The following is a 26,642-nucleotide window of genomic DNA, read 5'->3' as shown; positions in this document are numbered from 1 at the left end:
ATGATGATATATATATATATACTTTATGATTTATTAAAAGGAAAAAAAAATATTTATGTGTTTGTATAAAACTTGTCTTTTGTTATCCATGAAGCACATGTGAATAACCTGGTATTTCAAATTCAGAATTAATGCTATCAAAATTGCTTATTTAAAATATCAGCTTTACATCACTACTTAACTATACTAACAATACCAAAGAGAGGACGTGTTTAATGATCATCATTCTTTGTATCTGCACATTAAATGAACATAGATATCAAGTTAGTGGGAGATATAACAAGCTTGACTGTACCTGCCCAACTCCCAGTACCTCTGTTCCTGCTGTATGCCCAGGACTCCATTTCAGCCCAGCCAGGGGCAGAAATTTCGCTGTGGTCTGTCCTGCTTCCTGCCTGGGAGCAGTGCAACAGCCCCGGGCTGAGGGAATGTGCTTCCCTCTCTTTGTTCTCACAGTAAATTTCACAGTCATGAAACTATAGTGTTGAAGTAAAAAATTATAAATTTTTTTCCCCATTAACTTTGGAAGTTATTAATGATTTCTAACAGACTTCCATGGATTCATTCAAATGTTTTGTTTTCTATGTAAGTCAAAGCAATGATCTCACACTGAAATGAAAGGAGGTGCTGAAAGCACACAAACTAAGCAAGTATTTGGATCTGGTTTTGAGGCATTGTTGATGATGCACGAATGCTACATTTCACTTTTAAAGCTCATGCTGTGTATGCAAATATGGAGGTTCAAAATGTCAAAATTTAAAATCGTTATTGTTTATAAGATCTAGATCCATAAAGGTATTATTTATACCTTACACTATAAGATTGAAATGCTACCAGAATAGCTTCACTTGTGCTACTGTTTAGACAGTCACCAATCTAATTTTGCAGAAGCATTTTCATAACTATCTATAAAGTCATATATGATCTACAATTGTTTGTCACTACAGAGACATGTGGGCAAGAGGAGAATTTCTCAGTTTAGATGCTGGAAACTTTTCAGTTTCAAGCTACAATTTAAGGCATTCAAGAGAATTTGTTTGTGCTACAGTACTTTCCTAAATTAAGAAGCAAGTAAACTAAAAAAAGACATGGAAGCCTGAGAAGAAAAGGCAGTAAAGAAAGCAGAGTCATAGAATTATGGAATGGTTTGGGTTTGAAGGGACCTCAAAGATCATCTAGTCCCATCCCGTCTGCCATGGATAGGGACACCCTCCACTAAGCCGGGTTGTCCAAAGTCCCATCCAACCTGGCCTTGAACAATATCGGGGAGGGGGTAGCTACAGCTTCTCTGTGCAGCCTGTGCCAGGGCCTCACCATCCGCACAGGGAAGAATTTCTTCCTTATATCTAATCTAAATCTAACTTTTTAAAACCATTACCCCTTGCCCTATCACATCACACCCTTGTAAAAACTCCCTCTCCAGTTTTCAAGTAGCATGTAAATCATTACTTATACACAGAAGAAAAATGAAAATTCCTTAAATCGTAGCTTTTTTTTTTCAGAGGCCTTAAAAAATGCAATCAAAAGATGTAACTATTTTGAACATACTGTGAGGCCATTTAAAACATGAAAGTTTTTATAGTTAACATTTTCTTCCTAGAGATCAATTGAATTTCTAGTAGAGAAAATATTCCCTTGCCCCACATTTCAGGCAAGTGTAATATTTTCTAGGCCTAATTAATTTTTTCAATTTATCCACTTGCAAATGAGTATTTAAATGTGTTATCCAATATGCAATAGCAAAGGACAGTGTAAATTCTTCCACAGAAATCCCTATGCCTGAATTGTTGGAGAACTTTCCTATGGTATGGATCCCAGTCTCTATCCTAGTGAAAATTCAAATGACAATATGCAAAGCACGCATGAAAAAGCATTGACATAAAAAGATAATTACAAATTTTCTACAAAATAGTATATTCATTTGAAGCTGCCCACACCAGTGAGACCATAACTTTCAGTCATTCCATGGTGTTAGATGAAATCTAGCAGATGTTAAATGTATTAAAATCTATGACTAAACCATCACCTAAGCCTTAATTTTATGAGGTTTTTCTTATTTTAGCCTATAATATTCAATGGCTCTAGCAAGCCACAAACTAAAGATATAAAATTATCTTAGGAAAAATTAAACTGTACTGAGACATCTCCAGTGCTTTGAACAAGGTTCACTGTATGTCTATTGACATCAGTTAGTGTTTAAAGATTTTAGGAGGATGCAAAAAGCCTCATAAAATCACAGCCATTATAGTCTGGGGGGCAGGCTGTGTGTGTTTCATGCAGGGCCCTAAATTTCTGTCTTTGAATATTGCGCATGGTTTTTTTGCATCATACTACTTATAGGAGGCCCATTACTTTACTGAGGAGGAGATGGAAAATAGAGTGCACAGCCAAGGGACCTACAAGTGCCACTTTACTAGGCATACACCATTCAACCAGGAACACTAAAGGGATTAAGAAGGCAACATTGCATTGTCTCAGAGGTACAGTAACATAAGCACCACACTGGATTGTATGACAGTTACTATGGTAACAATTCCTTCCTTTCCTACCACTAAACTACACATTTGCTGGCAGAACAAGACAAGTGATTCAAAAGCATGTGAGGCAAAGGTTATCATGGAGTCCTTTCAGGCTGACAATGTTTTCAAATCTCTAAATCAAAAGATTGCCTATTTTGAATGCTTAAGCCTCTAAACTGGGTTATTTTAAGCCCTAGCTTAAATCTGATTCATATCAGATTTTTTCTGGGGAGACCTCATGCAAAAAAGAATAGAGGTATTTCTGGAGAAGTGTGCCATGAACTAGTTAGAAAAAGGAACAAGATAGTAGGACACAAGGGAGTGACAAAATACTGCAAGACAAAGACCTTGATAGAATTATCCTATCTAATTAGGATATCGAATAATCCTTAAGTAGAACAGAAATACATGAGAACTGTTAAGTGGCCAAGATGGAAGTTAAGAGAATACTGGTTCAAAAATTTAATCACAGCTATTAAAAATGCACGTCTGATGTGATTATTAGGAGTTAAATACAAATTCCACTCAAATGGAGCAATCATCTGACTTCATTAAAGACAGCAAGTCACATAGAAGTATCAATAGCAACAATATCCCAGTTAAGCCTTGCAGAGAGACCTGGACAGATCAAAGAGCAGGGCAATCACCAGTAGCATGAAGTTTAACAAGGGCAAGTGCCGGATTCTGCACCTGGGAAGGGGTAACCCTGGCTGCACATACAGAATGGGGGATCAGATGCTGGAGGCCAGCCACGCTGAGAGGGATTTGGGGGTCTTGGTTGACAGCAAGTTAAACATGAGCCAGCAGTGTGCCCAGGCAGCTTGGAGGGCCAACCACATCCTGGGGTGCATCAAGCTCAGCATTGCCAGCCGGTCCAGGGAGGGGATTGTCCTACTCTACACTGTGCTGGTGTTACCTCACCTGGAGTACTGGGTGCAGTTTTGGGCACCATAGCACAAGAGGGGCATCAAAATATTGGAGAGTGTCCAGAGGAAGGCAGCAAAGATGAAGGGTCTGGAGGGGAAGTCATACAAGGAGAGGCTGCAATCACTTGGTTTGTACATCCTGGAGAAGAGGAGACTGAGGGGAGACATCATGATCTGTGGCTTCCTGGTGAGGGAGAGCGAAGGGGCAGGAGCTGATCTCCTCTCTTTGATGACCAGTGATAGAACCAGAGGGAACAGCATGAAGCTGTGGCAGTGGAGGTTTAGGCTGGATGTTAGGAAGAGGTTCTTTACTGAGAGGGTGGCCAGGCACTGGAACAGGCTCCCCAGGGAAGTGGTCGCAGCACCGAGCTTGGCTGAGCTCAAGAAAGTTTGACTCAAACTCCTTGGCTGAGCCAGGAGTTTGACTCAATCATCCTTATGAGTCCCTTCAAACTCAGAACATTATATGATTCTTCGATTTTATGACAAGTTTATAGTGTATATGCAATAATGAGGATCCAGGAAAGGAATGATACAAAGAAGAAAGATACAGGAGTTTAGAAGTACATTTTTTAGATTCATATTTCAACAAATGTCTTTTAATTGGTGAGCATACTAAATTAGTCTCCCTTGGCAAACTGTTTTCACTCAAAGCATTCAATTTCATCACTGAAAATGGGTAAGTTTCTGTGTTTGACTACAAATTTCTCAAGAAAAAGCAGAGGTAGGACTTAGAAGTTGAAAAATATTAAAACCTTTTTTGTGTATTTTTCAGATATTCTATTTCTTACGCCCAGAAAAATGCTTTCTTTAAATGACTTAAAATTTCAGTGAATTTTAACCAAATGCTCACTTAGGGAAGTGAAGAAAAAGCAGTGGAATTCCACCTTAACTAATTGTTGAGGGTTTTCTTTAATAGCTTGATTTCGCAGAATCACAGAATCACTAAGTTGGAAAAGACCTTTGAGATCACTGAGTCCAACCATACCTGTCCTTTTATTACAACATATCCCTGAGCACCTCATCTATCTGTCTTTTAAATATAGCCAGGGATGGTGACTCAATCACCTCCCTGGGCAGTCTGTTCCGATACCCGATAACCCTTTCGGTGAAGAACTTTGTACTACTGTCTAATCTGAACCTGCCCTGACACAACTTGAGGTCATTCCCCCTTGTCCTGTCACCTGTTGCTTGGGTGAAGAGACCAACACCCATCTCTCTACAACCTCCTTTCAGGTAATTATAAGCAGTGATAAGGTCTCCCCCCAGCCTCTTCTCCAGGATAAACAGTCCCAGTTCCCTCAGCTGTTCCTCATAAGGTTTTCTCTTCAGCACCTTCACCAGCCTGGTTGCTCTTCTCTATACATGCTCCAGGACCTCGATGTCTTTCTTCTAGTGAGGGGCCCAAAACTAAACACAGGACTCAAGGTGCTGCCTCATCAATGCCAAGTACAGCGGCATAATCTCTTCCCTAGACCTGCTGGCCATCTGTTTCTGATACAAGCCAAGATGCCAAGATGCCTTGGCCACCTGGGCACACTGCTGGCTCATATTCAGCCATCAGTCAAACAACACCCCCAGGTGTTGTTTTCTACCAGGGAGCTTTCTAGCCACTCTTTCCCAAGCCTGGAGTACTTGCCTGTAGGACAAGCATGGGGTTGTTATGTCCCATGTGAAGGCCTTTACACCTGGCCTTGTTGAACCTCATCCAGTTGGTCTCAGCCCATCCAGCCAACCTGTTCAAATGGAAATAATTTAGGTTGTAATTTTTATTTACTCATAGAGAAGCATTTAGACTAATAATAATTCATATTATTGCAGCAAGATGTCTTTATTCTAACTCTGTAAACTACAAATTCTTGCACTAGAACATTGCAGAAATAGAATCTTTATATATGCAGAACCCATATCAATAGAATTAAAATAATTTTAGGCTGATGATAACAAGATCCACCTTTTAAATGTTTCTAATATACTCCATTCTCTAGACAAAATTAAGTGTATCTGAAGCATCACTTAACTGGCACTTGCTTGTGTCCAGAAGTGTTATCATTGCACTATAGGTAGGCTGATAGGTCCCAAATGCCAGTCAGCCAGCATATCTTCCTGCTAGAGAGCGGAATAAAAGGAATTGAAAGAATGAATAACACTCTGCTGCCATTCAAAATGCAAAGATATTCAGAATCAGCATTATGTATGTGTACAGCAATGCATTAGAAGGGAAATAACTTTGAATGGAAAAGGATGATACCGACAGAACATGCAACAGAACATGCAAAACTTAGTCAAGCCAAGTCATTTATGTCTGAAATGCCTGTGGCTTTTTTTTTTTTTTTTTCCCAATAGCCTGCCAACCACACTGGAAGCAGTCTCTTTCTCTGCTGAACCAAAGCTTCAAGCGTAGATCCTAGCATTGAAGAATACATGCATTGATGGAACTTAATAAAGGAACAGAGACCTAAAATGAAAGGTGGTCTGAAAATCCCACAGAACATAGTTTAATCTCGCTGATCAGACATTTAACTCTTTTAACATGCTTTTTTAACTCTTGTCCCTTGATACTTTGGTGTATATAGATAAGTACATCAATTAAGCAAACCCAGTATAATTGAGTTGAGAATATACTAAACAATTACTAAAGGGAAGCTAAGGAGTCTTTACTCCTCATTAGAAAAATTAGCAATTATATTCAGCTAAGTCAGAGGTGTATTTCATATGTCCTGACTGATAGGGAAAAAGAAGTAGTATTCGGGAAATAAAAACTTAGTAAAAAGCCACAGCAACCTGCACTATTTCAGTTTTGAATAAGACAGACAATGAACATCTGAAAAGTTAAGGCACTATCTTTCACTGAGTCCTACATTTTGTTTAAGAACCTTATTTCCTTTGAGATTTTAAGTCTCAAGGTCTACATGTACAGAATTAGGCAAAATAGCATTTGTCTGCCTTTGAGGGTTAACATGAAAATAAATACTCAGAAACTAAGGTAAGAGAAGACACATAAAAGTATTTTAAGATAGACTTTTTTGGGGAATGAAGACCTCACTTTTTTTTTGTTCTTGAATTCTTTATAACACGCATCCTTTTTGCTATGATATCCATATCTGCATGTATAAAAAGGTTCTTTCAGTTTGTTTCCTCAAGACTTCTGCACTGAATGAAACAAGGGTGCTGTTAATAACTGTCAGGAGCTTGTAGCTTATATGTGAGGAAGGAGGGAAATATAGGTTATATGGACAATAATAAAGGTTTTGTTCCTTCATTCAAAGTTATTTATTTCAGCCTTATGATAATTTCATCAAGTTTTAGTTTAATGCAATTTTGTTATAGATAACTCACATTTAACTTGTCAATATAAAAATTAGGATGTTCCCCAAATTACACCTTGTTATTAGACTGGGGATTTCATTTTTGCTAACAAATGATTACCATAGTTTAACTTGGCAGGCAGCAAAAAACAACCACACAGTTGTTCACTCCCTCCCCCTCGCTCAGTGGGATAGGGAAAGGAAGTAGAAAAAAATAAAACCTGTGGGTTGAGAAAAAGGTAGCTTAATAGAACAGAAAAAGAAGATAATAGCAACAATAACAAGAATAATAAACATAGAAAAATATGGAAAAACCCCAGCAAGAACCAATATACAAATAAAATCAAAAGCTAACATAGAAAAAAAGTGAAACACAGAAAAATTGCTCACCACCCATAGATGACTGATGCCCAGCTAGTTCCCAAGCTGTGGTCCAGCCCCCACAGAGCGTCCCCAAGTTTTATACTAAGCGTCATGTCGTATGATATGTCATATGGTCTGTAATATTGCTTTGGCCATTTTAGGTCTTCTGTCCTAGCTGTGTCCCCTCTGAGTTTCTTGTTTACCCCCAGCCTCCTTGTTGGTAAGACAGTATGAGACGTGGTAAAAGCCTTGACTGGATGTAAACATTGCTTAGCAAGAGCCAGAGAGCCAGCGTGTTACCAATGTTACTCTCACCTAAATCCAAAACTGCTACTGGAAAGAAAAATAACTATCCCAGGCAAAACCAGGACATTGACTCGTGCAATGAAGGATTTCAAAGCTTTTATGTTCTTTGAAAGCACATATTTGAAAATATAGGTTTGCAAAAGAAATATTATTTTTAAATTATCAATGTCACTACAAAATTACAAAAGCTATTGATTTGAGCAGGGAGCCTGTCCTTTCAGTTCTCATCACACTGCCCTACATTGGGATGAGCACTACCTGCATGGTAAGATGATTATCATTCAACAAACACAATGGTCAACTTCATCTTCAGCTGGATCAGTATTTGCTGTCATGACTTACTCACTAGGTCAAATGAACGTATAGTAGATTTTAAATAAAGGAATAATGAGGAAAGGCTGAGTGAACTGGAGATGTTTAACCTGCAGAAGACTGAGAGGGGATCTCATCAAAGATTGTAAGTATCTAAAGAGTGGATATCAAGAAGATGGGGCCAGATTCTTTTCAGAGGTGTCCAGAGACAGGACAAGGGGCAATGGGGTGAAACTGGAACACAGGAAGTTCTATCTCAGTATGAGGAAAAACATCTTAACTGTGAGGGTGACAGACCACTGGCACAGGCTGCCCAGAGAGGTTGTAGAGTCTCCTTCGCTGCATATATTCAAAACCCATCTGGAAGCAATCCTATGCAACCTGCTCTGGGTGGTCCTGCTTTAGCAGAAGGACTAGATAGTGTCCAGAGGTCCCTTCCAACCCGTAACGCTCTGTGATTCTGTGATTCTTTTTTTACCATTTTTTCATTAAGATTAATCAATCATTCCAGTTGTATAAAATTTCAATGACATTAAAACGTTACTGACAGCAACACAAATACCAACAATGAGTTCCATGCAAATAATTGAGAAAACTTCCAGAATGACAGAATACCTAATGGATTTCATTCTATTAGAATCCTAGGAGCTGCACCTATTATGAGAATTAGTGTTGCTGATATGATACAAACGGTTTGACACTTTGGGATTTGTTAAATAGGGCTAATGAAGGACTCATTGCTTGAGAAGTGTTACATAGGGAATAGACCACAGTGAAGATTTAAAAAAATCCCACAACAATGATTATGAAAATATTTTGGAACAGACCCCTCAGAGAATCAATTTGGGTTAGAGCATATATTTAGTTTTGTATAATAACAAAACCCAAAGCAGTAAATTAATGCTCACCAGTCCCCAAACACATTTTTGCTATCTAGCCAAAGTCACCCTGAAAGACGATGTAACCCCAGTCAGAGCAAATCAGTAATCAGTTCATTTATAGTGAATGAATTTTCCGTAGTTACAGTGTATAATCCTATTTTGTTAGCTCTCCTCCTACTTCTAAATTGCACTTCCTCACAGCACCAGCTTTATTTTTGCAAATGATGTTGTCCAGTCAGCACTAAAATTAAATTTGTAGTAGAAACATCTGGTTCTGTTTGTTACTTCCTCTGCTCTGATTTTGATTTTTTTTTCTGAAGTTATTACTGACTTAACCAGCTATATGCAAAGCAATTTTGAGTCAATTCCTCACTAAAAAATCCCAACATCATAATGGTTCTTGTCTTGTGTACATCAGTTTGGGCATATTTAGAAATCAAGGTGGTAAAAGCTGAAGATATATGCCATGAAGATATGGGGTTACACATTTTAGCTTTTCTGCCAGATTAAAAAAAAACTAAAAAAAGCCCACCCCCCTCAAACCTGAAAAACTTTCAACCAGAAAAACCTGCCAATAGAAATGAGTCATAATCATCTGATACTATGTTTAAAAAAAATACTTTGCTTCCATGATCCAAACACTCCTTTCTTCATTTTTTGTGCTTAGCAGTGAGTGACAGGAACATCTCTGAGCTACACCAATGCCTAGCTCCAAAGTGGCCCACAGGGACTAGACACAGCTGGGGATAGAGTTAATGTCGAACAGTTTGTTACAGCCAAAGCCCTGGCCAAGAATACTTACTTCCTAGTATTGTCTGGTGGGCCTTTTTTCGTTGAAGTACAGCAACAAGAAAGATCTTTAAGTTAAATTTATGCATATTCCTTCCCACAAAAAAAAAAAAATCTCTGGCAGGTACAAATAGTATTCTTAAAGTGATTAATAACAGCATGTATAAAAAGCATTGCCTAAACAAGCAGACATACTGGAGACTCAAACTACTGTATAGACAGCTCTTCAGAGAAGTAACTAAATTATTTGGATCTGGCATGCATCATTGCTGGTGCTTTATGCTAGGATTCATTAACAGAAGACTTGAGTAATTCCAGATTGCTTGCTGATGAGTGATTTGATAGAAAAAACCACATATAACTCCCTCAAGACCTAATACTTTATTTCAAAATACAGCAGCATTTAAACCTTAGCTTAAGCCTCAAGTGCTCAATTGCACAATTTTAACTTTATTTACAAAATACAGTGCCATCATCTTTGAAGAGATATTTGATTGGAATGTACTAAATGCATCAGTATGTGCAGGAGCGTTGTCAGGGCCTTGAGGACACAACTAGTCTTCACTGTCCATTCCCATTTCTCTGGGCCTTCACCCACCTGCCAATGGTCGAGGATCTTATTTTCACTACACTGAACTCCCCCCCAACCTGCCCATGGCCCAGGACCCCATGTCAACCCCCTGGGGCCATCAGCCCTTGCCCCAGCGATGCCTCAGCAAGGCCAGTCTCCATCTCCCTACAGCTCTGCCTGGCCATGGATCTAGCTGAGCCAGGCTCACCCAAAGGCCCACATCCCAGCCCACGTCCAGGTTGGTACCTGATTCCTGGGGCTGGGGCTGCTCCTGTGCCTCCTGTCAGGGTTGGTAGATGGGCCCTGGATGCCAAACCCTGCCCTGACATGCCACCTCAGGTTCCTGGCTCCCCATCCCTGAGGTGGCAGATGGACCTTGTTGCACCTTGCACATATGATATGTAGACTTCAGCTTTCCTTTCCACCACTGGAATTTCTTCTAATGCTCTCCTCTTTTTGAACTTCTTTGAATTTGTATTTACTTTCTCTTGTCTACTGTAGTAATTACAGGTTGCCCTAGACATTGCACATAGATGACCAAGTGCAGCACATACATGGGTATTCCACAGGTTTTTGGGCTTTCAAGTGATATCCAAGTGCAAGGGCCACAAGTTCTGTGTTTAATAAAACTGCTTTTGTAGCTGAATGTTACGAGGTCATACAGGAGAATTAATTAGAACAAGGACTAAAGCAATTATGAGCCTGAAGTACTATCTAAATTATTTATCTGCAGAGATCTATTAGTTATCCACAAATATATAAGATGGTTAATTGTAAATGTAGGTTTATAAAAAGTGATTCCCATTAGTGATCATATACGCTTACTCACCTTAGAGTGGCTGACAAAATTTATCTATTTTATGACAAAACAGCAGTTCATAAAAAAGCAATTCTTTTTCACCCTGTTCTTCAGCAATAATTCTGTTGGAATTTTCATGTTGCTGGCTTCAATTCCTCAAGTAGATACACTGATACAAGGTGTTATGTTTTTTTCTACCCCTTACTTCAAGGCAAGGGTGGGGATCAGTGACTAGCACTACACCTTTGCTGTGGCCAAGCTCTATGATAAAACCTTCATAACTCTGTTGAATTATTTCCTATAATTTTCTCCTAACAGTTCTTTCCAAAACTCTAGTTAAGGTCCATTATTTTGGGTCTACATTTTAATTAGATATTCCCCATGCTTTCTACATATAGTCTTCTAAACAAGCTACTTCCCAAAATAGTTCTAATAGTTCAGAATTTCCTTCCATGCTTCAGGACTCAGCTTACGATCCTTTCCAAATTGTGTTTTCCAGGTTCTTACCAAACCATAAAGAAAGCATTGTTAATTTTAACAACATCCCAAGCCCTAGAGATTTAGAAACAAAAGTTAAATGCAAAGAAAATAAATGGTTTGAATGTTTTATATTTGATGCAGATATGTAGTTACTCTAAATGTTTTTTGGTTGTTTTCCTTCACAAACGGCACCAACAGTCTTTTTTTTCTTTTTTTTTCCTTCCTGAGAAGGGTTTCATTGTCTAATATGATCTTCCTTCTGCCACACCTGAAAATCTCTTGAGTAATTATGGACTAGAAGTTGAAAACGTTTCTTTAAGAAAGTTGTATCATGGTAAAATCACAGAATCACAGAACAGTAGGGGTTGGAAGGGATCTCTGGAGATCATCTAGTCCAACCCCCCTGTCAGAGCAGGATCACCTAGAGCAAAAAGAAATCTTAAATTGTCAAACACGTTCTGTGTGCATACCTACACTTGGATATGTAAATACACCACTAATTTTAACATGTTTAATAATGAAATGTTAAAATTTCCTGTTGGAGACTGAATTCTATTGAAGAAAGATGTTTTCTCAAAACAAAGCAACATTTACTTTCAAGCAGGTATTTTAAAGCTCCACTGCTTTTTCTATAGCTGTATGTTCATTAGCTTAAAAATAAACCCTACTGTGCCACTGTCAAAATGAGCTATGATATGGTGTCTGAAAATCTCATCTACACATGTATTTATTTTCTAGTATTGATATGGAATAAGCTGTGTGGAAAACATGCTATAAATTCTACTACTGTTCTTTTAACACTAACTTACAGAGAATGTCTCCATATTTTGAATACAAGAGATATGAACTGTATTAAAAAAAAACCTCAAAACCACAAACCAGAAATAAAATAAAAAACCCACAGGCTTCATTTCTTATCAAGAAACCACAGAACAGTCACATCAATGTCATTTAAATTATGACTCTGCTTTTGGGTTTGTGGGTTTTTTTACATTTTGTTTTCCTTTGGTTAGTTGTCACTTAAACCATTTATCCTCAGTTCTTAGTGTTTCAGTCAAAGCCATATGTATCAGGTCAATGCCAGTGGATACGTGTATTGAATATATAAACCACATGATTATATTGAAATAGTAGGGCGCATACAGGTGAAAATTTAGCATTCTAATGGTGTACAAGAAGCAAATAGATGTAATCTTCTTCGCAGATTTTTTGGTTTTTTCTGATTAAACTTATGTTTGACAAATTGAGTTTACTTAAAAAGAACACTTATTTTTAAAGACACAGGCATAGCTACAGAGAATGATTCCTTTATTATTACACATATAAATGTATATTAAAATAGCAGGAAATAATTTAACGTCCAAAGTAATAAGAGAGATTTTTAACCAGCTTATTTTACATATCTGAAAAGTATACAGTACTTTGAAAGCGATTTAGGTAGGAAATATAGCAAATATAAACAACTACTGTTTACCCTTGTGAAGGAAAATTAAAAAAAAAATCCAGGAAATCTATTGTGAAAGATTTTCTTTTTTCCTGCTGCTCCTTGATGTTATCATCTCAAGATTACTAGGAGAAGTCAATGCACTTAAACTAATTTTTTGTTTGTTTCTGTCTTTTTCATATTTTGCTGATACTTCATGATTGACAACATTTACAACTGCTTAAAAAAATTGTTTCCATGGTCAAAATTGGTGAAGTACACACTATCTTCTGAGGTCATAAACGAAGTTGAGTACAACGTGGTAACTTTCACCTAAGGTGTATATACCAAAGTTGTGACATTCAAAAATTGTTAAACTGGAACACACAAAGGGTACAGAGCATTTCAGTTTTCTCCCAGAAGAGAGGAGTAAGGGAATATTTTCAACAGGTAGATTCCTTTCCTCCTCTGCCTTGGGTCAACTTGAGGCTGTTCTTACACACTTTCCCATCACCACCTGCTCTTTTCCCCCTGCTCCCTGGGAAGGGGTGATGTTTTCCCACAGCACACATGACCACAGGAGGCTGTTGGTCCCACAAGGGTGGCCTGGGGCCATCAACCCCTTTGCCCTGACAACACTCACAGAGTTGAAGCTCGAATGGGCTGCCATGCATGCCCATGTTTTCATAGGCAGAGAATTCATGTAGATGTATTAAACTGAGGGCAGTATACAACTAATGCCCATGCATTCCTGACTGTATTTTGTAGTGGTAAACAATGTGGTGATTTAGTAGAGGTCCCTGAGAGAACAGGGGGATAACAAAAGCCCCAAAGAGTATAAAGGCAAGCAATAAAGTTCAATTACAAGGCAGTAAAAAGAAGCTACCTTGAACAGAAGGTGGAAACAGACTGTGGGCACAGTGAAAAAAGCAAAGTATAATATGCAACATAAGTAAAACATCCCATATATGACAAAGGAGATAACAAGAAGGTATATGTATGTATCCCACCTCCATATGTCACTTCTGTTCAACTCAATTAGTAAAAAAATCACCAGCAGCACCACTGTGGTTGAGAAAGAACACTAATCTTTCATTTCCTACTTTTCACTTTTGATCATTGCAGACGACAATGTGTAAATGACAGTGTTTACCTTATAGCCAATTTAAATAAATTAGAAAATTAAAGATAAATTTCTGTAGGGTTTTTTTTTTTTCTGTTTTCTACTCCAAACTTGCCCCACCAAAAGGTATTTGTTACTCCATCATAAAGTCAGAAAGAACTCATGCAAAAATCAGCTATATTTACTTTCTGTATGTGAAGGTATATAACATTTTATACTGGATTTATTCAGGGATGAGAACTTGTAACTTTTGAAAGGGAGAATGCTATAAAAGGGAGACTGGAACAAGTAGACGTTAGTGAAGATATATAACTAGGGTAAGTTTTAGCCTTGGAAAACAAAACACCTAAAACAGAACAAAGTTCTCAGGCAACCTGAAGACTTGAGTGAAAAGAAGTGTTAATATTTGGAACACTGTTGAATCAGAACAGGTCTTATAGCAAGGCAAGATTATATAAAAGTATGATACCAGCTGCTTATCATCTGTATTTATATGAAGTGGTTAAAACTAAACTATTGTTGTATGCATCATTTACCATGAACTCCTATAAAGACACCTTAAATGATTCAACTTCACTGTTGAAAAAAGCAAGCCTTTCTGAGGTTTTTTGGTTTGTTTCATTTCAAGAGAAAAATAAGTGAACTGAAGGACATCCAAAGGCAATGACATCTCTCAGTGGTTTAATATGAAGGCATTAGACATATTATGCCATGAAATATGACAACTGCTTAAATCAGCAAACCACCAATTGATGATACTCAGATATGCTCCGTGGAAAAACATATTGTGAGTTCAATTCTTGGGGATAAAATAGCAAGATTATATCAAACGAAATGGCATCAATAACACCTGAATTCAAGGTTTCTCACACAAAGGAAGAACTTGCGGAAGATAAAAGCTTTTTTCACTGCAGTTATGTAAGACAAGATATGACTCATTTCTCTCAACTTCTTGAACTGGAGGGAAAAAAGTAAAGCAGGAGGTTTTGTTACATGAGGCTGTCTAGCAGAAAAGTTCTTCAGGGGGTTCTTTTATTGTGAAATTATATGACTGTTACAGGGAAAGATTGCCTTACTGATTAGAGCTTCTTTCAAAGGTAAATATTTTTATGAATAACTTAAATTTGAAATTTTCTGGTGCTTTTGTAGATGTCAGGGCTTATGTACTCCTTTGATGCACTGATTCATATCAGCGAGCTGAATACAAGTTTAGGTGGTACAATGATTCTATCTTTTTAATAATTCTCACAATGATAAAGTACTTGTAAAGGAATTTTAGCCTGTAGCTATAAATGTAAAAAGTGGAAAGAGAAAAACTTGGTCTTTTCCAACACTGGACTGTTATTTTAATTATTTTATTGCTAATATCTAAAAATACTCTATTAATTTAATTTTCCATTACACTGTACAGATTTTTGAAAAATATTTCTAGTGAAAATAAGCTCCTTCTCAATTAAAATGTTGCTCGGCTACCCAGATATGAAATGGGAAGAGGTAACAATATAATCACGTGATGGAGATGTTCTGTTCAAATTCAAAACATGGCAGCTCAGCAAATTTTGATTGGGAAAGAAAGCTAATTACATCCTAATTTTGCATTAAGCTGTGAGTACCTGTCTTTGTACACAATACTTCTTGGAACTTGCTTCTTAAACTAATGTTAGAAAACAGGTTTATCCTTACCTGAGATTCTTTTGATATCAAAAATATATATTCCAGAACATCCACTATATTAATATTGCATGGCAAGGTTTTGGTAGCAGGGAAGCTACAGGGATGGCTTCTGTGAGAAGTTACATGAAGTTTCTCCTAGGTCTGATAGAGCAAAGGCCAGCCTGCTCCAAGACAGACCCTCCACTGGCCAAGGCCAAGCCCATCAGCAATGGTGGTATTGCCTCAGGGACAACATAGCTAAAAAGATAAAAAGAAAAAAAAAAAAAACCCACTCCAAAACCACCAAGAAAACCCCCAAAACAAACCAAAACCACAATAACAACTGCATCCAGAGAGAGGAGTGAGAAGATGTGAGAGAAACAACTTTGCAAACACAGAGGTCAGTGAAGGAGGAGGCAGAGGAGATACTCCAGGAGCCAGAACAGAGATTCCCCTGCAGCATCTGAAGACCATGCTGAAGAAGGTTGTCCCTCTGCAACATAAGGAGTTTAATGTTGGAAAAGATGTCCACCAAAAGCCCATGGAGGACCCCACACTAGAGCAGGTGGATTCACAGGAAGGAGGCTGTAACCCCATGGGAAGCCCATGCTGTTGAGGGCTTCTGGCAGGACCTGCAGCCCAAGGAGAGAGGAGCCCAGACTGGAGAAGACTTACTGGAAGACCTGTGACCCTGTCAGAGAACCATGCTGGACCAGTTCGTGAAGAATTGTAGCCCATGGCAAGGACTTATGTTGGAGAAGTCCATGGAGGACTGTCTCACATGAGGGGAACCTCGATGCTGGAGCAGGGGAAGAGTGTGAGGAGTCCTCTCCCTGAGGAGGAAGAATTGTCAGAGAAAACACGTGATGAACTGAGCACAGCCCTCGTTCCCTGTCCTCCTGTGCTCTTAGGGGAGGAGGTAGAAAAATATGAGAGTAAAATCAAGCCTGGGAAGAAGGGAGGGGTGGGAGTTTTAAGATTTAGTTTTATTTGTCATTATTCTACTCTGATTTATTTTTTTTTTATAAATAAAATTAATTTTCCCAGATTGAGTCTCTTTTGCCCATGATGGTACTTGGTGAGTGATCTCTTCCTGACCTCTTTTAACTCAGGAGCCTTTTGTCACATTTTTTCTCCCCTGTCTAGCTAAGGAGGGGAGTGACAGGTGGGCTTTGGTGGGCACCTTGTGTCTAGCTATGGTCAACCTGCCACAGGAATATAAGCCTGTATTCATAAATCTACCTAGTTTTGCAGTTTAATAGATGACAAAGAACTTGTAATTCTGTGCCCTGACAAAATATTCTATTTTTAGATTTAAAATTAAAACAAGTCATTTCCCATGTAGATACCTGAATTTAATGACTCAATCAAAGGAAGAATGCATTAAATACCTTGAAAGAAATCATTGTTCACAATCTTCGTCATGTGTTCTCTTCAATGTTTTTGTCCACTGATATGTTTTGTTCTCTTAAGTATATGACTATTTCAAATATGACTTTCAGACTATGAAGTACTGTTAAAACTCTATTTTCTCTCCTTAAATGCCAGCTATCAGAACAGGTATTATTGTAATAATAAAAGTATACAATAATACAAATGGTATATTGTAATATGCTGTGTATTAAAATGCAATATATTATCATATCAATAACCAGGAAAAATTGCCTTAAAAGGTCTAAAAGTATGTAACGTAATAGAATAGAATAAGGCAATATATTATTTTAAACCATTAGTTCTCATCTGATGTGGCAAGGGAAAGTTTATACAGGTCATAATACCTATAATGCAGAATAAAAGTAAGAAAGGAAATAGGAATTTAGAAATAATTATTTTGACTTTGTTTATCTAAAAGTGTACATGAAATATATTAAAATATAGGCCAAATTACCCTCTGTTTATTTAATTTTAAAATTAAATTTAATTTAAAATTTAATTTTAAATTTAATTTTAAAATTATTTAAATTTAATTTTAAAATTAAATAAACAAATAAAATTTACAAATAACAATTAATTTAAATATTTAGAATTAATATGAAAAATATAATTAATTATAATTAATTAAAAATTATAAGTTAAAATAAATATTTTGGTTTGGACCAGCTGTTTTGTATGAGATAAAAGGTTTTTTGAACAAACAGACTATTAAACTCTGTTACGCATCATTACATTGCTGTTTTCTCAATGAATCCCCCAAATAATTTTTTAACCGTCAAGGGTACACTTTTCTAAAATTAACATTTATTATTATAAGTAATTAAAAAAAAGATGATTATAAAAGTAAATAACAACCGTAATACTACTACTACTGGTTTTACTACTACTTTTACTAAGAATATTACAGAAACCGTATATTACTGTAGTATTTCCAAATGTCCCAGCTAAGATTAAGTTTTCACTCACAGATGCAGACACTCAGAGGAAGCTCCATATCCAAGAAAGTTATATTGTGTCCATGTAATGAATTCAGAGGGTGGGAGATTTTATCCCTATTTAGAAAAGTAGGAAATGATTCACTTCAAAAGGAATGAAAAAAAATTGTTGAATTCATACAGGAAGTGAGTGCTAGAAATTAAGATCAAACATCTGAGATACAAGGCTGAAGTACTGTAACATACTGTGTCCCTTAACGCATGCCTGTACCAGTGGACTTATGTCTCAACATTGCTGAAATATTGCATTAAGATGCTTGTAAAGGGTTAAGGAAGACTTGCTAACAGGGTGGCTTGAAGTGCCATAGTGGTGACTTCCCATAAACAATGCCTCGCTTGAACGCCTCTGCCTCACTGATAAAGAAGAAACATCAATTGGGACATAAGTTTGAGTCTAACGCCATATTTTAGTAAATTACACACTCAAGGACTATGTGCTCTGTGGAAATAAAAAGACTTCTTTGACAAGTTCCAGTACCCCCTCCTCCTTATCTGTTCGATGAATTCCTTGCTTGTCTCTAATTGGTCACAAATGCAGGCAAAGCATTTCATTGTAGCTAGTTCGAGCTCCCCCTTGTCCTTGAAGGTACACAAAACCTGCTGAAACCAAACTTGTAGTTTGGATCAGAGTCAAGGGGTAACTGAGTCTGCGCAAAACAGAAGGCTACTTGTGGTGACGAAGAGGAGCCACCAGACATCATCCCCACGACCCTCAACAACCACCACCAAACAGCAGCGCGCAGGCACAGTTGGGAGGAGTTTATGGAAATCTCTTCTTGGAACTCATTTTAATACGAAACGGGACAAGTTATGAATATGCACAGGTGTATGAGGTAACCTAATGAATAAGTGTCACTGGACTGTATATAACCAAGAAGAACTGCCATGTTAGTGTGCACATCCGCAGTGGAGCAACCCCCCATGCACCCAGCGCTGAAACCCCAGCCCCGCCTGACGTGAAGTCAGTTCAGACTGCTGGGTGGTAGGTATTGCAATCTTTCTCTCTCTCTCTTTTTCTTGGACTCACCCCCCACCCCCCTGCTTTCTCCCAAATGCTTGTTGCAGACTAAATAAAGTAATTTAAACCTTGACTCCGTTTTGAGTCTTAATTCTGTTCCCAAGAATTGTGCAGACACAGAACTACGACATGGTAATTATCAAATTACTACAGTGAATTAAAAGAGGTACAGTTATTGATTCTTTATAACTCTATTTCTCAGACTTTCTCTGATTGTGTTGAATGGCTTCTAGTCATTCACACATGCTCTTACTATGTTGAAGAAGTCTTAAAAATTAATTTGAGAGTAAAACTTTTTCTGCATTTTTAGTATTGAAAATATTTTTAGATCTTTATCTGACCAGTACAAGTATAAAATGCTGTAAATTCCAATGACCTCATCATTCCACTTGCTAATGAAATATTGTTTTAACAGAAAATATAGGGGGTTTGCCATATCTGAAAAATTATCAGATGTAGACACATCACAAACCATCAAGACAGTTCTGAAAATTTACATCAAGGTGTTAATATTTTCTTACACTCTAGAACTATAAAGTCTTCAATTCAATGGAAGGAATATCTTTTAAGGCTATAATCAAAATGGCTTGAACATGGATTTAGACAATTTATTAGAAATTAACCTTTTAATGGCCTTCAAAGAAGTAAATGATAGTAAAATAATATTTTCCAAGCTTTTGTAGCTCCAAATCCTCCTCTAACTCCAGGACATAACACAGTACCTACAAATTACAAGATTAAATCTCCTGCAGCAAAGCTTACATTGTTGAGATACAAGACTGCATACTGAAAGAGATGCAAGAAGAGGTCTAATATGGGGAAAACACTTTTTTTTTTTTTTGGTTAAAGGTAGATTTAGTGGCAGTCATGATGAAAAAAAAATAGACAAGATACAAGCAGTGTCAGAGAAGGCATGAAAAGAGAAAACTGCCATATCTCATCAGCTCTTTTTAAACTTCAGAATAGGGATTTTTCTTCAATAAATCTTGAAACATAAAACAAAGCTTCTGAAACTCAAGAAAGTTGACTGCTTTCAGAAAGTTAGTTTATTCAATGAAATCTATGTACAGGAACTTCTGTGTTTCTCTTTTAATCTCATTAGAAAAGAATATATTTCTCATTTTAAAAAGAATAAACAAGCAGACCTGGTAAGAGTAAAGAGCACTGGGTTTGTTTTTTTTTTCCATTTTTGATAAAAAATTCATTCAATACTGAGCTGTTCTCTTTTAATTTTTTTTCCAGCTACAACGTCCAAAGAAGTCTAAAGAAGGCTATGAATATCACTGTTGAATTGCTACTTCTTGTAAGAAGTCATCTTTATGTGATAGTAAGCTTGTGTGCCTTTGGCAAAAGAAATCTTTATGAGATTAATCTACTTTTGTTAATCTAGATCTAATTTCCCACAGTTGTCTGCAGACAATGAAAGCAGATTTTCTTGAATTTCTTATCGTTGCTTTCTGATGTGTTATTTTGGTTAACGTAATCTATTCAGAGCAGCCCTGAGGAGGACTTGAGGGAGCTGTGATGAAAAACTTAACATGAGCTGTCACTACATGCTTGCAGCCCAGAAAGCCAACCATATCCTGGGCTGCATCAAAAATAGAGTGACCAGCTGCTTGAAGGAGGTGATTCTACCCTGCAGAGAATCCTGCATTCAGGTCTGGGGCTCCCAGCCTAAGAAGGACATGGACCTGTTGCACTGACTCCAGAAGAGGGCTACAAACATGATCAGAGGGCTGGAACACCTCCCCTATAAAGACTAGCTTAGAAGGTTGGGCATAGGCATGTCCAGGGAGACCTTATGGCAGACTTCCAGCACCTGAATGATATCTACAGGAAAGATGGAGTGTTTGCAAGCGCATGTAGTGATAGGATGAGGGGCAATGTCCTTAAGCTGAAAGAGGGTAGATTTAGATTAGATATGAGGAGGAAATTCTTCACTGTGAGGATGGTGAGCCACTGGCACAGGTTTCCCACAGAAGTTGTAGCTGATTCCCCCTCCCTGGCATTGTTCAAGACCAGGTTGGATGAGCCTTTGGGCAACCTGGTCTAGTAGAGGGTGTCCCTGCCCATGGAAGAGGGTTGGAACTTCATGATCTTTGAGGTCCTTTCCCACCCTAACAATTGTATGTCTCTGATTCTATGTTAATATATACATATATGTCACAGGTTTTCTGTTCTCAAGTTATTGTAGAAAAGCAGAAGTACCATATTGTTAGTAGTTTCACATAAAAGGAATATTTCCTATAAGCAATTAATTTCTGCTCCACAGGGACTTGGTCACCACACTGGGCTTGACTGAGTTCGAGAAGCATCTGCATGATGCATTCAATCAGATGCTCTGACTTGGCTGGCCCTGTGTGGAGCCAGGAGTTGGACTCAATGATACTTTGGGTAAGTTCCAACTCAGTGTACTATATGATTCTTCTCACCAGTATAGTAATGAAGACTAAGCTACTCTACAGAGTATGAAGAATTATAAAAAAGAGAAGGAAAACTGACTAATATATAATATTCACAAGTGTTTAATCTTTCTTGTACTGGTGCTTAAACAATGTGATTTTTGACCACTTTGCAAAAGGACATGTAGAAGGTGCTAACATTAAATTATCCTATTCCTATTGTCCTAATTTGTATCTTTTTATTATACCTTTAGTAAGTAAATATTCAGTGATGCTGCATCCTTCTTTATTATTAATAGCACAATTAGTCAGTCGATAGTGGACTGTCCCATGTGCTTATAGGAAGCAGTACTCTGCAGAGGCTGTGCTCCAGTATGTGCATCTGAACACATCTGTATCAGGAATCATATTTAAAACTGATTTTGAACAGTGCTTATTTGTGAGATCAAGCAAACTTAAAAAAATAAAAAAGAATGGGAGAATAGAGCAGTTAAAATTCTCATAAAAGGAGTTAAAGTTCCCACAGGGAAATTATAAACCATAGATCATTTTGCATTACAGGCAAGAACTTAATCCTTATTTTGACAGTAACTAGTTCTGATGTACCTCATGAAACCCGCATCAATAGGTTTCAGTTATTTCAACTAAAGGATTCTTAAGAATGAAACAATATTGAAAAATACTGCATGGTATGTAAATATTAAGCATAAAATTTATATACTTTTAAACAAGAGACAACAGCAAGAAGGGTAAACTATGGAACAGATTGAATTAGGACTGAAAGATATGTCATCTCTGATATAAGAAGTAATTACAGCTTTGTTTATTGGGGAAAAAAAACAACAACAAAACCAAAAATAAAACCCCAAACAAAATATAAATTGGGAAAGGAGTGTAAGAGGCAGTTTAGCTCTTGACAAGCTGCCTACTGACAAATGGTCTAATAAATTTTTACACAGCAACAGTCATAACGAGTTAGGCTAAAAAGTTCATTTTGCTCAGGATAGTATTTCCAGCATTGGGCAACAGTGGATGCCTATGGAAGAGTACATGAACACAGAAACATATGGTAATGCTCACACAGAGTACTCTTCCAGCCTTCAACAGCTTGGGGCTCTCTGAGTCAGACATGACATTTTTATAATGAACCTCATTGGATTCTCTGCATCAACTTGTCTCCTTTTGAATACAAGAAGAATTTTATGTCCACAGCATCCTAAGGAATTCACATCTTATTGTATTATATAAGAAGAACTACTGGCTTAAGTGGAGAATTTTTTGTTGGATTTTTGGCAGTTTTGCATTTTCCAACTACTAGCTAGATTTTCTGCTGGAAGACAATGCAATTAATTGATCCTTGTTTTGTTTCCATTTGCCAGTGATAATTTTTAAAATCTCTATGTAATCTTACTCTGCATATTTCTTTTTCAAGCTTAGTTCAGTAGCTTATTTTGATCATTCTTGTCACTTTCTCATGAATGATTCCCAGGCTTAGCCTTTTGAGATGGGAGAAACACTCAGCATTCAAGACATAGATATAGATTGATTTTTTATACTTTTGTTCTCATTTGTATTCTCTTTTCCTTCCCTAAAATTCTATCTATAATGAAGATAACATTTTAAACTAGTCAAAAATAGTGGAATAATGTTAAAAGGTTTTGGAAACCAAGGAAATCAATAAAGATGTACAATAGAGTTAAAAAAATAATAATTGTCACATAAACATAGTCTGATTTAACAGTCAGTATCAGCAGCCAAAGAACAAATGAATCCAACAGATATGTATCAAGTTTTTTTATGTTAACTTCATTAATTGTAAAGGCTCCTTTATTTAAAAAGGAAGAAAAAAAAAAAAAGTTGTATCAAGACAGCTCTGAGGAGAGTGAAATCTTGTAAAATAGTCCCAAAAGGTACTAATGGAAAAAAATTTGTCATTTATGCATAACAACTCAATTTTTGCTACATGCTACATCCTAGATGGTAATAGACCATAACTGAGTGGGTGGAATTCTGTACAATTCAGAAATGCAGTCTAGGATTTGTCTTAGTAAATATTTTCATATGAGCAAGTCATCACACATTTAATCTATACTTTTTTTCTTGAATTACTCCTGGCATAGAACACTGCATGTTGAGGTAATCTGTGTAAAATTATCCTCAGGAGCAAGCTAACCTTCTCCACAGCCATTGTTTTGTAGCATAACCGCCTTCTGCTGAATCCGGGCGGTATTCTTGTAAGCAGGCAAAAATACTCTTTGTAATGTTGTTTTTAATTGAAAGAGCCTGAAACGATCGGAGGAAATTTCGCAGACCACCAAAAACACCTTTGTGGCCTCATGCTGTGAGGCTAGATGAAGCCATGCGCGTTTGAAAACCAATCACCTCCCTACACAGTGTTGAGGAATGATGTTTGGTGGAGACATCTATGTTTGGAATAGACCCATAGTGTATGCCTGAAGTCAGGTGAAAAAACGTCTAGGTCTCAAAGGGAGTTATTTCCAGAAGAAAACTTGGGAGTAAATTAGCTTGTCCCAGACTAAAGTCAGAAATGGGAAGTAAGACATTTATCAAATAAGACATTGCTAATCAAAACAAATGGAAATTTCAGTAAGTTCCTAATATCAGACAATATCCTAATGTACTCCCTAAAATGTCAGATGACATGTTCCCCAGAAGTGACTATTTGCTTCCTTAACTGTTGCAGTGGGTTGGCCCTCTCTGAAGGCCAGGTGCCCTCCAAAGCCACTACATCTCTTCCCCACAGCTGGACAGTGGAGAGAAATATGATTATAGTCAAGTACAGGGAGAGATCGCTCACCAACTGCCATCACAGGTAAAACAGACTCAACTAGGAAAAAAAAAAAATCTACTTTATTGCCAAACAAATCAGAGTAGGATAATGCAAAACAAAACCAAATCTTAAAACACCTTCCTTCTTCCTGGGATCAGCTTTACTCTCAAATTCTTTACCTAATTCCCCCAAGCAGCACAAGGGGATGGGGAGTGCAGTTGCAGTCAGTTCATCACATGTTGTCTCTGCTGCTTTTTCTTCCTCAGGGGGAGGACTCCTCACACTCTTCCTCTGCTCCAGCGTGGGTCTCTCTTACAGGATGCACAACTTCAAGGCCAGTCTGGTACAGCATGGGTGCCCCTATGGGGTCATAAATTCCCTCAGCAGGCCAGCTCTTGTGTGGGCTCCTCTCTTCATGGGCTGCAGGTCCTGCCAAGAGCTTACTTCCCACTGGGTCACAGTGTCCATGTCTTCACCTGCTCCAGCATGAGGTTCTCCATGGACAATGGGGGGACAGCCTGCTTCACCACGGCCTTTGCCACAAGATGCAGGGGAATCTCTGCTCCAGATCCTGGAGCACCTCCTCCCCCTCCTTCTTCACCGAGCTTGCTGTCTGCAGAGTTTCTCACATCTTCTCACTTCTCTCTCTGCAGTGGTTACTGTGTTGGATTTTTTTTCCCTCATAACCTTCTTAACAATGTTATCCCAGAGATGATATCACTGCTGCTAATGGACTTGGCCTTGGCCAATGGAGGGTCTGTCTTGGAGCCAGCTGTCATTGGCTCAATTTGACTTAGGGAAATCTTTTGTAGCCCCTCTCTGCTACAAAAACCTTTCCAGACAAACCCAAACTGTGGTCTGAATCTAAGATGATTAGCTCAAACATAATGTCTAATACATGAATTCCTTCTGTTATTTTTACTGCCTGAACACTACCCTAAACAATAAAGTGGTGATAAATTAATATGTCCTGAAAATGGGACATTGATATTAGAATTTAAATGCAATAATATCTAACTTACCACCTTTTAACATTTTGTTAAACCATGTTGTAGATGTAATTGTAGTGATATTACTCACATTTATTGTGGATTTTGTAAGAAACATCATAAAACTTTTGTTATAATCATGAGTACCGGACACCAGCAGCAAACAGAAGATGACACTGTCTCTAAATGGGAAATAATGATCACATCCAGTTCTGCCACCACAAATGACTATTTTGTAATCATCATTTTTTCTGCTCAACTAAATGCATATCCTGAAGGGAATCATGCCATTTCCTTTAAACCAAATGAGTTAAGAAAGGCATTAATATGCCTTTTTGCCAGCAAAGCTCACAGACAGGCAAAAATCACAGCAGGCTAAGTCTGAGATCGAACATTTGTTGCTATCAGAACTGATGAGATTGCTACCTCCTGCATATTGTGAGTTGGAAGCATATCCTCAAGCCACATGAAACAGACAGTGTCTCACACAAAAAGGAAAAAATCCAGTCATTTTTTAACAAGTATTTACAGCTATTACATCACTTAAGTATTATTTGTGTTATATTTGATTGGAGAAGCATCATCTCATAAGAGTAACCTGAAATTGACTATTGTTTTTCTTTGTGAAGTGTAAAATGAGCAAAGGCAAAATGAATGAAGTAGACCTCTGTCAACTCCAACACTCTAAGTGACTGCAGAACAAGAGAATTATTACAATTCAAATAATGAGGTGAATAAAAGGAAAACAGAGAAAGAGAGAGAGAGGATGGAGGGAGGGAGGCAGGCAGGTGGGACAAGAAAAGTTGCATTAATGTAATCGTCAAAAAAAAAATAATGGCTTAAACAAAGTGTTCCAATTATACCTATTCCAGTCACTTTGGAGGTAGAGTGCAGGCTTTAACTTGGAAGGGCCTTCAGTACACCTGGGATCGAATGTCCCAGGGGTAGAAACTCAGCTCCACCATTTGCTATCACCTGATTCAGACTACAGGTGCAATAGGTTGGAACTCCAGAGCATCTTCAATACATTAATCATCATACAGGGTAACATAGCAGAAGTTTTTCAGAAAGGGGAGGAAAATGGTTCTTTGCTTCCCCTTTAAGGAATAACAAAATCAATTAGTAACAAATGTTACTTTTAACTCAGTCAAATCTACAATAATTAGCTGGTCTTGTTCTATAACTAAAACACATAGAACATAGAAATCGTAAGATTATCCTTTCAGTAATGTCAAAGGAAAGATGCAATTCAGCTAAACAGGGCTATTGTAGCTGGCTAACTGGTTGCTTTCTGTGAAATTATTTGTACCAGAAAGAAGCAATTAAATAACTGTATTAAATTTTAAAATTAGAAAATTTAGAAAGGATTTCAAGGTAAATTAAGTTCATGAACTTAAGACTTTCACATGGTAAAGAAACAACTCCAGATAACTTGGTTCATTACCACCATCCCTGGTGTCAATCAAGGCAACACATTTAAGACAGATTCTTATACAATGTGTTTAGCCCAAGCTGTTTATTTACATAGCCATATGATATCAAATACAAGCATATCTTCTA

Source organism: Gallinula chloropus, assembly GCF_964237585.1.
Source record: "Gallinula chloropus genome assembly, chromosome: 1".
Lineage (NCBI taxonomy): Eukaryota > Metazoa > Chordata > Aves > Gruiformes > Rallidae > Gallinula > Gallinula chloropus.
Note: the sequence above shows the minus strand (reverse complement) of the source record.